General features: G+C 49.4%; 1 long non-coding RNA gene across 2 annotated transcripts in view; it reads right to left on the reverse strand.

Annotated features, from left to right (window-relative positions):
• LOC138688217 (uncharacterized) overlaps positions 1-17280 on the reverse strand; it is a 129913-nt gene extending 112633 nt beyond the window's left edge. For both annotated transcript variants that reach the window (XR_011327295.1, XR_011327294.1), the window contains exons 1-2: positions 17181-17280; positions 2385-2534 (exon numbers count right to left, since the gene is read on the reverse strand). This is a non-coding gene — a long non-coding RNA (uncharacterized lncRNA). The remainder of the gene's footprint in view (positions 1-2384; positions 2535-17180) is intronic.
• Positions 17281-17665: the final 385 nt, after the last annotated feature.

Consider the following 17665-nt stretch of genomic DNA (forward strand, 5'->3'; position numbering starts at 1 on the left):
GCTATGTTCCCTTTAAGATTCCAAATACTTAATTTTTGTTAACTTTTCAAATAATGAAGTTTGCAGACATACTAGGTTCACACATTGTGGAATTCTTTCAATGTTTGAACATAGATGAGATGTGGTTCTTCAGCAGCACGCAGGCACCTCAGCTCTGAAACAGCCTCCAAAACAAGAAGGAAATAACGCATGTCCTGGAATAGGAGATTTAAGGGCAAAGACTAAAATGAAGAATAAGCTTTGCACAGCAACTTGAAGCTATAGATGATTTGCAAGTTTGCAGGTGTTGTAATCCTGTCACCTGGCTACTTTGCATGCATAGGGTGCCTTTAGATTTCCTTTTTAAGCAGCTGAATCAGCAAACCACATCGGTTCCCACAGCCTTCACTGCAGGTTAGCAGCGAAGAGCTCAAATCCAGCACAGCATTTACACAGTGCTGTTCTGGATCAGGGTGGAGGGGTGAAGCCTGAGAACATTTCTGATGTCAGAAGCAATCAGGAGATGTGAGAAGCTTCCAGAGACACAAAAAATCGTGATGAAACTACCAGGTATTTAGCATCTCGTTACAATGGAGGACTTCACTTCGTAACCTTGCAGCCCAGTGGTGTTAAACACATCCTTGTACATGAGCAAGATTATATTTAAACATGGCAAGATCCACTGAACCTCCACCGGTGGCAAGGCAAGTGACCTCTCTTACCTGAGGTGGGAAACCAGCACATCCGGCCTCTGATGCATCTCTCAGATACGCCAACTTGTTAGGTGATAATTGACATGCAATAAATCTGGTTTTTAACTCAGTTAATTACCAGTATTGCGTTCATGAGTAATATGATAGCATTTAAGGCGGGGCAGATTTTCCATTACAGAGCCCTGGTTGCATGAATTCCATGAGAAGTGTTTTCTGCGGATGCAGCTTTGACAGAAGGCAGCCACGCTCCAGCCTACGCTTTCTAACCCCAAACCACCCCTCCAAACCGTAACAGCCTTCCACAGAGGGGCTCCTTCTGCGGGATCACACCGAGTCACCTCAATACACACACCACCGGCACTGCTACAGCTGACCTTGGACTGATTTCATACCTCTCCAAGCCTTCCCTTCCTACAACCCTATGGCACTTGCATCAACAGTGTTGGCAATATCAGATGGATTGGAGGGGACTATGCCTAAAAAAATAAGGAAGGAAATAATGCAACCCAGCCAAAAGACTTAAGAAAAATGAAGTTCGAGGAACTGCGCACTCGGGTTCGCAGCTGGAAATTGCTCTGAAAGCATGGTTCAATTCCATGTAGCAGCAAACTGGAGGTTTTGGTAAAGGGAAAAACAGAGCCCCAACAGGAGGAAGCTCTCTAGGAGAGAGGACAAAGCAGCTTAGGAGAACACAACTCTGATATGACAGCAAACTCAAAACATAACCTCTGTAATCCAGACCTCACACAGCTCACACAACGTGTCATATTTTCAACAGAGCAGAACCCACTGAGACAAACCTGTTTCTCATCTGAAGAGACTGCTTTCCCAAAATACCCTTTTGCAGAGTCAGGTAGGTTCAGTGGAACCTGCATCAAGGATCAGTACAGGGAAGTTTTTTCTCAACAACAAGCTAGAGGAAAAAAAAAACATATGCCCAAAAATGTCCATGAAGGATTTTGCACTAACACACATGCACAACACAAGGAACAATGGGAAAGTCCCATGGCCACAGTCCTTGCCCCAGACCTGGAAGCCTGGGCTCAGCTCCCCAATCCAACACAAGGTCAAGGGGAAGGAGACACCAGCAGACCAGCCCTGGTCTTACAAGAAAAGCCACAGCCTAGGACTCCAGGTGTGAACCAGCGAGGGTCAGAGCAAAGGTCCGAACTGCTGTCCCCAAGGAGCTCAGAAAGCTCAGCCACTCCCGACAGTCCAACCACATATCAAAAAAACTCATTTTCAGCCCAGAAACATTTTGGAGCTGTTGGGAGCTCCACAGGTAGGAGCACGACATAGTCAGCGGCTCTTTGTGGAGCTGCAGTGCTTTACTCATCGTATTTGAGCCCTTCACCTCCGGGACAACTGAGAGCAGCCACTGCCACGCAGATTTAGTCCGTGCTGCCTGAAACCATACCCCTACTCTCCCACAAAGAGGGACCCAATGCATTGCTACCAATGCACCCAGCCCCAAGCTCTTCCTTGCCACCCCTCCTTTCCAGCTGACAGCTTTCGGTCAGAAAAAGACAAAAGATGGAGGGGACAAAAAAATAAAAATAAATCCCTGAAGATTCTCATCTTCCTTCTCTAGTCTCCTCAAGTCATTGTTTTGCAGTACAAGTATTTCAGCTCTCACTGTACCAGAGAACAGGATTAGACAGGTCACTGCGGAATCAGATTACAGACTTTTACCTTTTTAACTTTTCTTCTCAGCACGTAGGCTGGCGAACTGACACCCGGCAAGGGAGCAAGCAAGGGACAGGCATGGGTGGAGGTGGCAGCAAAACGTCAGTGATTCAGAGAGATCTGCCAAGTCATTGGAAGTTCTCACGATTCCAGGACCTAAAACAAAGAACCAGATGGGTTAAATTTAAAGGGTGCAGAAGCAAAGAATTTTACCCAACCCATGCAAGCAACAAAGGGAGTAAAAATATCAAAAAGTGTCCTGCTAGAATTTTCTCCTAAAGGGCTTAATTTTCCCTGCAATTCAGAACTGCATTTTCCCTTCTCGGTTCCATGGCTGCCTGCAAGGCTCCTGCAGAGCCAGAAATCCCGTCAGTATAACCCTTGGCATACCCTTGCAGCATACGGCCAATTTGTGAGGATGCAGAGTCCTGGTATTTGGAAAGGTCTGGGACCTTACAAGGGACTGCTGTGGCCATGGACTTCAAATCATTAGGTGAGTCTTGTGGTTTCAGCAGTACAAATTTCCTTTTAACATGGTGTTCCCTCAACCAGGGAGTATGTCAGTCCTGTCTCAGCCTTTCTTCTAATTTCTTTATGTGTCAGCATCCTGCAGTGCCTGCACCAAGTCCAACAACTAGGACTGGACAACATATACGGGAAGACAGTCCCAGGCTTGATTGGGAGATATCAAGAAATGGAGAAGACGAAAAGCCCATTCCGAAGGGTAATCATTCGGGTAAAAGCATGTGTTGAACTTGTTATATCTGTTTGTAAATTAGAGCTATTAATGCTCATTACAATCTTTTGTGATAGCACAAGAGAGCTTGCATTCACTTTCTCTATCACAAACTGAAAACAATGCTGCCTGTCCCCACACCACCTGCACAGGAGCATCATACAAATTCATTAATATATGCTTGAAGCGGCTTAAGTATCGTTATTTGAAACACTTATTTACACTGAGTCCTCTCACTGTAGTTAGCACTACTCCTGCTGTATATTGACTCTCAATAGGAACAGTATTCAACTTTGAGCGTAACAACATATATCCCCTCCTCCCCCGTGAGATACAAAGGTTACTGAATTTATTACAATTAGCCTTAAAACACAAGGAACATAAAGAGATGAAATGACTTGCCCAAATTTATACAAGACAGCCATGGCAGGGAACAACACAAACTCCTTTTCCAAAGAAGTAGACTAGTGCCCTAATCAATGAACCATTCTTCCTCTATGAATCCCTCAGGTGACAGGGGAAAAAATAATTACCAAATAAATTATTTAACCAGCTTGGCTTTTTTTTCTTGTTCACCAATTACCTTTACATTTATTAACCTGGTTACCCACCACCTTGTTATTCCAAGCCACAAGAATCCCCAGGTGTTGACAAGACAGCCATTTCTAGCACAGCACTGTGCACTGCCTGAAGTCACCAACACTGTCAGATGACACATGGGGGTCGTTAGCTGGACCTAAAAGGCAATTCTCATCTCATCTCACATCTGTCTTCTGGAGCAGGCAGCACAACTTGCCCATGAGCCCTGCAGAGCAGGCGGTGGTGGTGGAACACTGAGGAGTCTCCAGCCAGTCATGGACTCAAAGGCAGGCAAGGATGTGGTGGGAAACAACATCCATTAAATGCCCAAGACTTATAAGTTCAAACGACAAGAATAATTGTAGAAGATGACCAAGAACTACCTCTAGCAAATCCCAAGCAGCCAAGATGCAAAATTAAATAATCCTGTTTTTCCCCTGCAGGGTGTTGCTCATGAGTAACGTTACAGCATCCAGGGTGTGCCTCGCCTCCCAGCGTGATGTCCATCTTGCAGGGGCTACAAACTCGAGGGGAAACACTGCTCACTCACAAATCCCAGGCTGCAGAGAGCAAAATCAGGGCAGATTTCCCTCAAATAACATCAATTCAGGGTCTAACCCCCAGGGGCACGTTGTATGATTTTATATTTCTCAAAACTTCTGAAGAAGGCTCCGACATATGAGTTCACCTCTGAATCATCTCCATTTGACCAACTCAACTAGACTTGCCCAGTCAGGAGGGTAACAAAGACAAACTGATGCAAGTTGCACACCAAAAAAATAGAGCCACTAAGCTTATTCCCCCATTGAGGGAACTATAGGCTAAAACCCACATTTCTTTAATAGCATTCTTTCAGTATGTTCAATATCCATATACTGAGTTTGCAATGGTTTCATCGCATTCAAAGAGGAGAAGCCTTAAGTATTAATTTCCAGAGCTATACAGTCATTTCACATCATGTGGTTATTTTATGAGTCTCTCCTACACGGCATAGCCTCCACAAGTTAACCACAGGCTTCCTCCTTCCCGCCCCTCCAATGACACCCATGAACAAACAGAAACAAGAGAAACCAGCGGTTTCAACCGAAGACCAGAAGGGTAGACTTCTGTCATCCCAAACGAACCTCCGAAACGGAGGACATCAGCAAACCAACGACCGGAGCCATCTGCCACGAGTCCTGCTGCCGGGGACGCCCCAGGGCCAAGCCAGAGCCCTCCGACAGCCTTTTCCTGCACCCAGGGCTCCGCATGGCTCCAGCACCGCTTCAGATATTTTGGCTTATCCCAAAACGGCCCAGAACATCTTTGTTAATAAAGTTCCCGAGATAAAGACTAACGCAATCCTTTTCACAGGCTTCTGCTGGGTAATTACAAGCCTATCACTTCTGAGTTAATTACATACAGCTAAAGACGTTATTATGTGTAGATGGAAAAAAAACATCGTACTGGAAACAAGTTTGTTCTGCCCTTAGCTGGCTGATAGCTAAATATTTCCAGAGAAGAGGAAAGGTGGGAAGTCTCCATTTAACCAGTGAGCATGCTGTTGTGCAACACTTCTACCTCTGGAAGAGGCAGCTGGGATCAAACACATCTCTCAGCCAAAACACCACCTGAACCAGGAGACCTCTGAGACTCCGGTTTGTATTTACACTCTCGCCATGACGTTACAGGCAGGCAGGGCTCAGGGAAGTCAGCAGAGATGAGCCGAGGACTCTTGGAATTAAACCCGCAGTCCTCCGGTGTGCCAGCCCTGGGGAGCAGACCCATGTCAGATCAGAGCATCATTTTCTCTAAACCTTCACACATTAGGCACTGGGGCATCCCAAACGGTCACCTGAAGGCAGTCAGTGGCAAAAGGTGATTTTCTATTAATGGTAACAGGGAGGGGTAGTATGGACAGGGAGCTATGGAGCAGTAACAAGTCTTGGTTCCTATTAATCTTAACTTCTTTTTCAACTCATAAGCAAAGACAAAAAGGCATCATCATATGAATCCTACACGCAGCCCGCTCCTTTCTTGTTTTGCGAGGGGGCAGGGGGTGGGCACCGCCCGTATCCCTGCAAATTTCTGAAGACAGAAAGTTTCCAAACAACGTGTTTAGTACGTGCACCCAAGAAGCCCACGCAAAGGCATGAAGAGCATCATTTCCCACCCCTCCTATGGCTGCTCTGTTATTTTAAGCAGATAATTTTGGAAAAGAAAACGCGAGAAGCAGAAGAAAGTCTGTCAAGCTGCAACGATTAATAAATGCCAAACAGATGCACACCATCCTCCGCGGGATGATGTATGCGACAGGCCAGGGCAAACCCCAGCGAATGCATTTCCGAGCTCAGCGCCTAAGGGCTAGAACAGGTAGCAACAGGGAGGGGGGAAAAAAAAAAATTCACAATTATAAAAAGCAACTGTCGGAGAAAACGCTGAAAACAAGCGGGCGAGGAAAGTGACAGTGCAGTTAAACAGCGGAGGTGGTGAAAGTAGCTGGAGACGAGGCGATGCTGTCAGGAGGCTGGGAAGGGCTGTGTGCCATAACCAGCCCTGTTCCTGGAGAACAGCAGCCCCAGCTAACGGTCCATCGCGCGGTCGCTGCAGCCCTGCCACGGGTACGGGGGGGTGATTTGCACCCCAGGATGGACCCACAGCCTCCCTGGGAGACGGTTTTCCAATAGCTGCGATGGCCAGGAGGGTTTGGGTCAGCAGCAAAGGCTGGGAGCTCACACGGTGAGTTCCTGCGCGTGGATCAGCAGCTCGCGCTGCAATGACAGCGGGTCTTTCAGAAAGCTGCTTGCTCTCATTAAAGACTCCAAGGGATGGAGAATGTACTCTCCCCTTCCTCACAAGCTGGTCCAGCATTTAATTAAATTTCAAATTAAAAAAACGCCACACATGCTATTTTCCAGTGTGAAATTGGCTGATGGCTGTTTCCACCCCTGGGAGTCTCTCTGTGTTTCCTGGTGTTGGGAGTGTTCATGTATCAAACACCTTCTTGGAAAGATGCATCACCTCATCTCTTACCACTCACCCAGTTTAGGTGCTGCTTCTATACTGAGTCAATCCTTAAAATATTTGCCATCTATGTCAGGTATGTAAATTAGTATTTAAGTTCTGATGCCCTGCACCCGATTAATGACTTAATGTCCAGCTGCACAGCCAAGACAACGCTGCCAAGGAGGAGCTGTTCCCAGACTACAGTTCACGGTTGGTCCCTGCTACAGAAAAAGTCACCTTCTTTCAATAATTCCTACTGAAAATTCGAGCTACTCCCTACACGCAGCCACGGGGAAATCCCAGCTTTCTGCATTTCGGTCTGGCCCTGAAGGACGGCAGCCTCAGCTGGGGTCCGGCCATCGCCGTAACGCTGAAGGTTTGACCCAACCATGGCCAGGGCTCTGCCTCCCCCAGCTCACCTCTCCACCCTGGGGAGAGCTCCTACAGCAGCTCAGGTGCATTTTTGCCTTTGACTACCCACCCGCCAGCCAGGCTGGAGGAATGCAGCGTGGTCAGTCCTGTTTGCTCATGGAAAGGGCTGGCTTTGCTAGCAAATGCAGAACTGAAACCATTTTCAAGACGTTTGCTGACCCTCCACACCCATTCTGCAGTACAGGAGGCCAATAATTATTTACCCAGCAATACATTAAATAAAGAGACAAAAAAAAAAGCTTTTAGGACAAGCAGAACTACTTATCATTTCCTTTAATCTAGGGTTGGGTTTTTGAGAGTCATTCGCCTACAGGTGATTGACAGCAGTGTTTTATGATGAAATACTGTTTGCAAAAACATCTTGCCTAAAAATGGTTCCACCAGAGCTAATAAATTCCATCAGCTAATCTGACGTTGCCACCCACAAAACTTATTGCTCATGGATACAGATGTACAAGCCCCAAGATGCAGCATCAGTGGCAACAGGGGCGGGGAGCCGATTTAACTGATATTCTCCAAAATTCCGCATCTTTGCAATGAGGAAAACCAAACACCGATTTTAACGCAATCTGCCCCTTGAGAGTCAGGGATCTCACCATGAATGACAACGCCCCAGCAAGCACCGTTTGGTCCATTCTCAGTCTCAAGGACCTTTGCACGCCCTGGCCGCAAGCCCTCCGGGTGCCCGCTGGCACTGGCTACGCTCTCTTCCATCAACTGGTTGCAGCGAGCAAACACCACGCACGAGACAAGACCGAACATGTTGTTTCCTCTTTGCGACGCGTTAGGACGCCAAAAAGCACTTCTTTGGAGAATGCCTTTATTCAAACTGCCCAAGACAACAATAATGCAAATGCACAGAAAGGTTTTCTCGTTTCCCAAGTGGAGAAGTAACATTAAATATATTTTGCAACATGTGCTGGCAGGAGGGAGGCTATGTTCCTGTTCTACACAAGGGGAAACAGGGATACAGAGAGAGGCAAAGTGATCAGCCCAGGGTTTCTGAAGACCACTGGTAGCAAAGTGAAAATCAGGAGCCTCTGCATTCCAGTGTACTGCTGAAGTCTAGCATAGCATCATATTTTTAAGACGGAAGCCCAAGAACGTTTCAAAACTTAGATTAGCTTCAGAAAGCAGCACACAGGGACATCCTTGAGGTCAATGATCCCATTGGCACACTCAGATTAAAGTTTAAGATTATTTAAGAATTCTCAAATAACAGCAGGTCAGTAAAACACCTTGTCTAGCCCAACTGAAGTGGCTCATAAGCTCAGTCTTCTTATACCCAACATTTACTAGGTTTGCTATCATCCTTTGCTCTTTAAAAAGCTCCCTGAATATTCAGAAAGCCCTCAACAAAAATGAGCAATAAATGCAACCCCTTCACCCCAGTGTCCCAAATGCTGTCAGCTCCTTGGAGAGGAGCATCTCTCGCTAGGCAGGGAGTCACCCCTCCGGCTACTGCCTTGCTTCCCTTGGGAGTTGAAGGAGAGAGCCAGGAGCCCACATCCCATCCTAAAATAAAGGTCCAAGGCCGGTGGGTTGACTTATCCGGTTAGATCAGCCTCTTCGTTTCTAGATGACTAAATTAGTTGTGACAAGTTTGGCCCGAGTTCCATTCAAGCAGCCTCATGCAGAAAGCTTTCCAGATGCTGCTGCATTAACTTCAGTGATACACTCAGTAAATCCAAGGGCCACCCATTCTCGTTACAAAGCCCTCGGGCAGTTTGCATCAGGCAGCCCAAGCCAGGTCCACTGTGCTCGCACCCTGCCCTGGGGTTAGTTCACGCGTGCTGCGCTGTCCCTGCGAGACTCCCGGGCACAAGTCCACAACGGGGTTTGGAACAGACATAAGTCGAAAAAGGAAAAAAAAGAAGGGGGGAAAAAAAAAGAAAAAATTAAAAAATAAAATAAAATAAAATAAAGAGGCACACAAGGTAGAAATTTTCAAAAGCACGAGGCAGCAAAGGTAGTTAAACTAGCTCGGGTGTTCCCTGCACCTCGGGCTAGTGTCGGGGAAAAAAGCCCATATGTGCACAAGCAGAAAAAAAGGCAATAGCCCATAATATGCACCCCGGTGCTTCTCAGAGGCTTTTACCTAAACGTTGCCAGGGCGATGTGTACATAAGTCTGTCCTTGCTCTGAACCGCAATCACCAGCTTGACAGAAAACACCCAACTGGGATCCGTGGACAGGTATTTGTCGGAGGAGCAGAACGAGGTGTTTTGTTGGGATTGTAACCTGAGAGATCCCACCGGCTGCAGGGAGCCCTCGGAGCACCTGACAGCTCCCATTCCCCCCATCCCACGGGGGATGCTGGAGACCACTGGAAGAAAGAGCCCGTGGGAGAGCTGGGCTGACACCACCCAGCCTTGCACAGACCCAAACCCATCCACGTTCGGGAGGAGGAGACCGGCACTAGGAGTGCGTGGGAGTGGGCAAGTGCAGGGAAGACATTTGTGTTTTTTTAAAAGGAGACTTTCTTAAAACATGATTCACAACATCAAACAACAAACTCTTTTAGGAGGTGAGGAATCTCCGCAGGAGCCCCCCCCAGGTGTTACTGGCAGGGACCTTAACTGCAGCAAGCGAGAGGTGGGACTGAGCCCTCTGCTAGAAGAGACATTTGTGGGGTGGATTTACACCCACAGAGAACAAGCCTCCACCAGCTGCTAAAGGAGCAACAGACCCTTTCACATGAATGGGACGAATTTAGGGCAATGCTCAAAAGGAGCCTCAAGGACCACAGCCAAGTTTAGAAGATGCTCAAGTGAACAGCATTAACCCAGCCTGCGGACTCCACCACCCTGAGCTCCCTGGACCATCGCACAAGCCTTCTTACACCTCAGCACCTGAGCAAGGACAAGAAGTCTAAAGAAATAGGCTTGGAAAGCCACCAGGACAGAACCAGACCAGTACTGTGCTTAATGCAAAAACTCCTCAAGAGCTTCCTTGCAGAAAATTACACTTCCAGGATTCAGCTCCTGCAGCCCTTTACAGGAGTCTGATGGGTAACCTCCTCCACAGCACTCTGCATCCCTAGAGGGAAATCCACAAACATGCAGAAAAATCACCCAAGGCCCCTGGAAACTGTTCCTTGTTTTGCAGGCAAGTCCCAGCAGTTGTGAACACTTGGGTCCTGCTGCTGCTTTAGCTTAATACAGGAGAGAAAGTGCCGCGCAGGGCAGGGCAGGGAGCAAGTCCTCTGCAGACTGGGGTTTTTGCCCGCTGTGCTGGTTCACTCCGTCAGCCTGTGCAGCCCATAGGGATGAGGGCTCCAGCAGCACCCCGACAGCAGCGAACTCACAAGTCTTAGCTTCCCAACACAAAACCAGACCGAGACCCCATCATTTTGAGAAACCAAGGAAACGCTAGAAGACATTACTAGACCAAATGCAGCCTGATGCATCTACTGGCAGTGAACCTCTGAGACTCACCCCACCACCCAACCAGAGCAGACCCTTTTTTTTTTTAAATCACCTTTGACAACCTCCCCCTGTTTTGCAGATGATACTGGCTGGAGGAAGCAGACTGAGGGACCCAGCAAGGGCAGCCTCACAACTCCCAGATTTTCTGAAGCAGTTTTGTTGAAACTGGCAACTTAATTAGCAAAAAAAAAAATCCTCTGGTATAATTTAGGAAGAAACATTATTTCCAAGTTAATGAGAAAAATATTTTAATTGCAGTACTTAACAAGTTATGACTATGCCAAAACATTCTCTTGGGAAGGCTGCACATGCTTTCCCTGGACTTCAAGCAAGGGAGAGCGGAAGAGGGAAGGGGAGAAAGCACAGGAGGAAAACCACAGAAAGGAAGACAAGCAGCAAGGAAAGGCTTTTGTAAAAGCAACAGCAAACTTTTCAGGCCCCCGGTCAGCCGTTAGCTGATGTAAAAAGAAGGTAGAGCAGTTAAGATCATTTCAGAGGCTCTCTACCAGTGCTGGCCAAGGAACACAAATCCCTTGATCTTGCTAATTTGCAGCCTAAGAGATCCAGGGATGCTGGCCCAGGGTGGCTCTGCACGGAACTGCTGCCTGGTGTTGCACATCGCCGTCCTGCTCCAGGTCCCTCCCGCAGACCTGTGCGAAGAACACGTTTTCTCCAGGCTCCCACGACACCGTCGCAGCCCGTGGGCACGTGGGTGCCACATTAACCGCTCAGCTCTTGGCAAAACCGAGGGGTAGGAAGCTTTTTCCTTTGAGGGCAGCTGATGGGGGTGATATTTGTTTTCTCTGCACGGCTCAACAGAAATATAAATTTCCTCATCAAAGCTGCAGACAGCAGTAAGTGGTGGTTCCTGTCAACTCAAGTTTCTTTCCTGGTGAAGTCCCTCTAAAGCAGCCGGGTCTCTCTCCTTTCTGGGAACACTTTGGGCTTGCTCAGTGACCATAAGTCCCCATGGCACCAGACACCACCATAAAAATAGCATCAGTTTCAGGTATGTAGCCTGATACGCAAAATTGCCATACCTGGCAGATGATTCATTGATCCACATCATCTTATGACAGGTTCTCAGGTCTTTATTATTGCTGAATCACATCTGCTCATAAATACCAGAGGGTTTTTCACACCTAGTATTATTACAGTGAACAGCCAAAGGAGGACTCATTTCAGCTGCCTTAGAAAAATATTTCTTCCTCTTTTCAGCTTTTACAGGATTACAGGAAGGGACCAGCAGCAGAGGCTCCCCAACAAACAAATCATTACATCTGTTGGGACTTACGGTTTCAGCTACTCTTGAAGTAATTAAAAGGTTAAATAATAGGAGAAAGAAAAAGAGGACTAAAATAAAAACAGAGCCATTGTTTACTTCCCCATGTTGGTTTTTAGATGATATCAAGCTCCTAACCAGGAACTCAAACAGCAGGGGCTCACTTTGATAAAACATATCCTTCCTCCCTACTGCGGGCATTTGGGTAGTAGCTCCTGTGAGCTTGTGATCCCCGTTCCCGTAGAATAAGAGACTGGGATTTTCCAGTCACACAGAGATGCCGAACACCCCGTCGGGCTGGCAGATCCCAGGACCTACCAATAGGACTTGGAAAATTGTTGGCTGTTGGCTCACTCACCAAGCTGAGACAATTCCCTTTTTGCCTCGTGAACCCAGAGCCATCCGAGCTTGAACAAAAGAGGAGCTGGGGTCAGAACGAGGGGGGGACAGACGCAGGACTGCCTCCAGAGGGGCATCTGGAACCCCAAGTTTTCAATGCATTTGATCAGAATAGTTGCAGAAAAAGCAAAAGGCGACTTTTCAGCAAATAAAGTATTCCCTCAGCCCTTACTTAATGGTAAAGGCCTAGTAACAGCCTATAAAAACTTCTACCTCCATTTCTTTGCAGGAAGCAATAGAGCGATTTCCCCACCGCCTGGGGAAATAACGACAGTGAGCCATGCTAGGAAACAGAGTACCGCGGGTCACGTCGATCCAACGCGGCAAGTTCGTCCACGAGCAGGGCCGGCTGCGAGCCCGCGCTCCTGCAAGCCTCCTCCAAGACCTGAACCTCTGACCTCCCAACCGGGAGACCCACCTTGAGCAGTTTGCCACACCGCAACCTGTCGAGTTGATTAATGTCATCGACACGCAGGGTTAGCGTTGGCTGCACGCTAAGCCACCTGTGTCATCTGTCAGTCCTCAAGAAGACACTGTTAACCACAGCTTCAAATTTCCTGAAACTGGAGATAATTGTTGGTTTTGGCCCGACTCTGAAACGTGCCCAGTGCGCCAGGCTCAAAGGCTCCTTGGGAACGTGTGATTTAATAGGAGACAAAAAAAAAAACCCTGACTCCAGCAAAACTCCGGGCTGGAAAGAGGCTTCAATATACTTCAACAAGCTGCATTATTGCTTTTTAATGTTCCTCCTAAACCACCTCTCCCTCCTGCTTCAAACGCCCACTGCCGTTAGACCAAAGCACTAGTCGAGAACTGGGAGCTGCGATAAAAGGCAAAGCCATTGCTGCTGCTAGCGAAGTCACGCATCGCCCTGCGTGTGCGCAGCCCTGCCTGGCTTTTTCCAGCTCTCACCCATCCCAGGCAAGCACTGAGTTTTGGAAACCAGCATGCATATGCAGGGAAAACCTCAGGAACAGGGGCAAGGTACAGCTTCAACACCGCTGAACACCCATTTGGCAAAACCTCCCTATAAAACCTCCCAGGCAGAATCCAGGTGCCTAAAGGACGGGGACTGGGTTGCTGGAGTTTGAGTTGGGTTTGTGGGGTTTTTTTTTTCCCCTCTGAGTGGAGATGGAAAAAGTTTTTTCTTTTTTAAGAAACCCCAAGGCCTCCAGCAATCGTGTGGTCAGCTCCGCACTGGATGTATATGGCGACAAGATGCCTAATGCAGGTGGGTGCACAAGAGGGGGTACTCAAGAGAGCTCAAAGCTGCAACGTAAAACACGACTCAGAGCTGGCAGGGGCTGGGTCTGCTTCAAGCAGGGTAGATTAAAGCACAGGTCTGGGCTACTTATTTATTATTTACCAGGGAGTGTGGCCCTCTTTTGCAGGCTGGGTAGGCAGGCTTCCTGCGAAGCTGGACCCAGGTGAGCTGGGGTGAAGCGAGCACAGCATTTCCCAGAAGAAAACAGGTCATCCCCTTGCATTGCACAAAGCTTTCCCCGTGGGACTCTGTCCACTTCCACCCCTTCTTGGCAAAATAGGGACACTAAACCTCCCTCTTATCGTTGGCCACGCAGCCACAGCCTGGGAGACTTTCTTCCTTTCGTTACGTGCCGCATCCAAAGAAAACATTTCGATGGCACTTTCCCCTGACATGTTGCACATACCCAGCGAGGTCCACAGCACACCTCCACCCCAGCACTGGGGGACGGAGGGACTATGCCACTGCTACCGACACCGTTTGCCGATCCAGCCCCTGGGAAGGCGGCACAGGGACACCAGCACGTCCCTTTGCCAGGGTCAGGCTCCAGGGACAGCTCGGAGCGCCGTGCAAAAGCCCCAGAGCGCGAAGGAGTTAAAAGCAGGCTCATTGCTGAGGGATTTCTCCATAATCTGTACACATGTCATGGGGATCAGGACTGTGGGTGGTAGTGCTAGTCTGTGGCAGTCGTTCAGGCCCATGGCCCAGCACCTGACTCGTTCAGAAAGCCCTCTTATCCAAGCAGTTTTCAAATTTAATTAAGAGGGACCTATGACGGGCTTAACGCTGCTGCTGTGCCAGCCCGAAAGCTCTCTGAGGAGTTTTGCACAAAGGCAGGAGGGAGCGGTGACACAGCTGAGGGATCACTTGGTCGGCATGGGGAGCCTCAGAAGGGTTTTGCAGTTTCACCCAAACCACAAAGCAACAGCGGGGAGGAGGGGAATAAAAAAAAAAAAAAGAAAAAAAAAGAAAGTGAAGGTGATGCTGAGAGCAAGGGGTCAGATTCTTTTCTGCAGAGGTAATAGTGGAACCAGAAGGAAATGCAGGTTAATAAAAAACGGGCTCTGTTAGTTAAAGTTTGCCAGCCAGAGAACGCAGAATATCTGCTGCGCCCTGGGACGCAGCCGGAGCCCCTGCGTTGAGCTGGGTCTCATCCTGCGCACAGCCAGCGAGGAGGGTGCTGTGGGAGGAGAGCAAGGCAAAACCGCCGGCAGCGCCCGCTCCGTGGGGCAGAGAGGTTGGGCAGGGGACGGGGAGCATACGCAGCGCTCTTCCGATGGGAAAATTACCGGTTATCGCAGTTCAGGGACATCAGTCCTCAAGGATTGTGTTCGTCCCTCCTCACCTTGGAAATGCACCCAACCTGGGTGCCACCGGGGTAAGAGGCAACCACTGGGCACGTCAACGGGCACTAATTTTAATGTCTCTTTAGGACAATTTGTCCCAGGATTGCTCCATTCAAGGCAGGGACCACTGGCTTGACAGTGTAATGGTGAGAACACCAGAGCACCGGTGCAGGAGGAAGATCCCCAGCTAATACAAACAGGCTAAATAGAGACTCATTTCCTAAAATTAGTGCTAGGCCAAGATCCCACGTGGAAGTTATGTCATTAACTGCTAATACAATTACCTGGATGACAGTAGCTATATGCCCTGACTTGAAATTTGAAGTCTTGGTTTGAGGTTGGGATTGAAGGGTTTGGGTCTCCCCCCTCTCTATTTTTGGCTACTTGGCAAACTCACCCAGAGCAGGAAATTAGGAAGAGAAACAGTCTCAGTGTCAATACTTCGCCGAGTCTATTTACCATGGGCTATTTGCACTAGATAATCGCTCAGAAGTGTCTCACCTCCTCCACTCTTCAAGAGCCAAATGATGTCATGGAAGCGGCATCCAGAGCAGGAGCCAATATGAACCAACATAACCTGGGCCCAGGAGAAAAATCGCTCAGGAGCACCTACAGACCCGTCAAATACAATTCCCTTTCTCCCCCGGGGCTGCCCATCGCCAGAACAGGGGCGCAGAAGGGGAGCACGTCCCCTCGCCCACCCCAAACAGCCCCAGCCTGGAAAGGAGCCCAGGGCTGAAGTGCCACCACACGAGTGCCTGAGCAAGTCCAGAGCTCACAAACACAACTGCACACAGGTAGCTTTGTGAGTTTGGTCCTTTGCCTTCAAACGAGCCCAACTACAGTCGTTAAACAGCAAGTTTGCCAAATTTGAAAACTAGTCATGGCTCCGGCTGAGCTCTGTCTCCCTTTAATTCCTCTTAGCCAGTGAGAGCCATGGGAGCCATTAGTATCCAACAGCCTCTGTAAAAGCTAAAATTGCCAGATTCCTCCTGGCCAAGTCCCAGCCTTTTTTTGCTCCGGGTGGGACTGTCAAACCCTGCCTGTCTGTAAGGACATTTTCTCCTCACCATGCACAACTAGAAAGACTTATGCTGCAACAGTGGCAAGCCCCCCAGGATGCCCTTGGGAGGCTCCTCACTCCCCACGAGGACCACCGAGAGCATCCTCACAGCCCGAGGCACTCAGCAGCGAGCACGGCCAAAATGCAACCCGGGCAGCAGCAGGTTTCCGATACCCGCATCCCTGTCTTGCGTCTTAACCCACCCCTCCAATTTCTGAGGGCAAAGCCCCGGCTAAACCCACTGATTCAAACACGTGAATGAGCACCACAACAAGGCAGCCTGTGAGCAGGGGGGGTTGGGGGGGTGGCAGCAGGGGTCCGAGCCACATACGGGTGATTAACAGCCCGGTGGCCACCTCCAAACCATGACAGAGCCATAGCATCTCGCCCAGGGCCACTCAGCTCAATTAGCTTTTACTCCCACAGGAGGCAGCCACAGAAGCAAAAACAAAAAACAAACCCTGGGAGCAGCCGAGGGGATGAACTGAAGGTACAGAGTACAGAAAGCAACGCTGGTCTGCCGGGGTGGCTTCCGCCGTGGCCGGTCCCACACCCACTGGGGTCACCCGTGTGGGCTCCCACCCAGCCCTCCGCATTCCTGCGCCCCGGGAGCCGCCTCGGTCCAGCCAGACACAGGCTCTGGCACCGCGCTCCCAGCAGCAAGCCCTGCCTGCACGACGGAATCCGTTAATCGGGGCGAGCAGCAGGGAACCGGGGACGGAGCGCAACCGCCTGTCGCCGAACAAAACCACGGCTGCTGCCCACCCACGTCACGGACGAGCCCCACGGGGAGACCCACGGGGTGCCAGCCTCTCCCAACGGCACCCCAGCCCCGGCGGGGACCCCAGATCAACCCCTCCAGCCCCATGGCAAGTGGCCACCTCCAGCACGGGGAGGGCGAGGGGGAAACAAGGGCGGCAGGAATGCTAATACACCCCTCACATGTCCAAACACGTTTCCTCCGGGCTCTTTCGGGGCCAGGGAGCTGCTGCCCAGCTGGGGGAATTTGGATGAGGATCGTTCTTGGGAAGAGCTCCCAAATCCCACTCCAACTCCCTCCGCGGGGCTGCAGCCAGCAGGGCAGGGCAAGGGGCTGAGCACAGGCACCGGGCAGCTGGGGGGGTCCAAGGCACTCCGCAGAGGGGACCCCCATGAAGAAGGGGACCCCCATGAAGAAGGGGACCCCCATGAAGAAGGGGACCCCCATGAAGAAGGGGACTCCCTTTACCTGGAGGGATTTCCAGACCCTCACAGGGGAGCAGACCCACACGAACTGGAGACAACTCACAAGTTGGCATTCCTTCCAGCTCCTTTCAGCTTTCCGTGGGCACGCTCTGAAATGCACGCACGGGGACCGCAGGGACAGGCCTGCATGATCTTTCCTTGGCAGACCTCAAAGAAACATCTTGCCATTTCATCCCACTATTTAAAAAAATAAAAGCAAAGGCGGGGGGGGGGCGCACATATCAGATGATTAAATATCCACAGCAGCTGAGAGAAAGAGTAGGACAGGAACACAGGAACCAAGGGGAAAAAAAAAAATCTGCTTTTTATTATTAAACTATTATCTCAAATTTCTAATAAGCAGGTTGAAGTTTAAATTACAAGATCTCTAACAAAGTCAGGATCCAAACAGTTCAGGAGCCTTCAGATAACAATCGCCTTTCCCCAGATCAGTTTCAAGTCATTTCTTTGCAGAGACAAAGCTCCCATTCAGAGCAGGGCAGAGGGACCTCAGGGATTTTATTACCCTCAGCATTGTAGCCCCGAAGA

Source organism: Haliaeetus albicilla, chromosome 12 (genome assembly GCF_947461875.1).
Source record: "Haliaeetus albicilla chromosome 12, bHalAlb1.1, whole genome shotgun sequence".
NCBI lineage: Eukaryota > Metazoa > Chordata > Aves > Accipitriformes > Accipitridae > Haliaeetus > Haliaeetus albicilla.